A 336-nucleotide genomic window follows, 5' to 3' on the forward strand; every position below is an offset into this window, starting at 1 on the left:
TAACTTTTCAGTAATGCCTTTTTATTTTTGGATTATCTAGAATGTAGGGATGAAGATGGCAACAAACATGATAATTCAAAATCCTTCATGCATCAAATACCAAGGAATAGAATACTACCAGGGCTGTGGTCGCTTTAGGAGTGCTAGCACTCCATTGACCCATGGCAGGGACACCTGCTGCCATTTCCCTCGTGCCTTATGGCTCTGGTAGAAGAAAGTAGATCCATTCGACATTAAGTAAAAATCAAAGCAATGCCAACGGACTTGTTTAAGGAGGTAAGTAAACAGTGAGCATGCATCACTAGATGGAGGAAACAAAAAATTCACCAAATCCGA

Source organism: Etheostoma spectabile, chromosome 3, assembly GCF_008692095.1.
Source record: "Etheostoma spectabile isolate EspeVRDwgs_2016 chromosome 3, UIUC_Espe_1.0, whole genome shotgun sequence".
In the NCBI taxonomy this organism is placed as follows: Eukaryota; Metazoa; Chordata; class Actinopteri; order Perciformes; family Percidae; genus Etheostoma; species Etheostoma spectabile.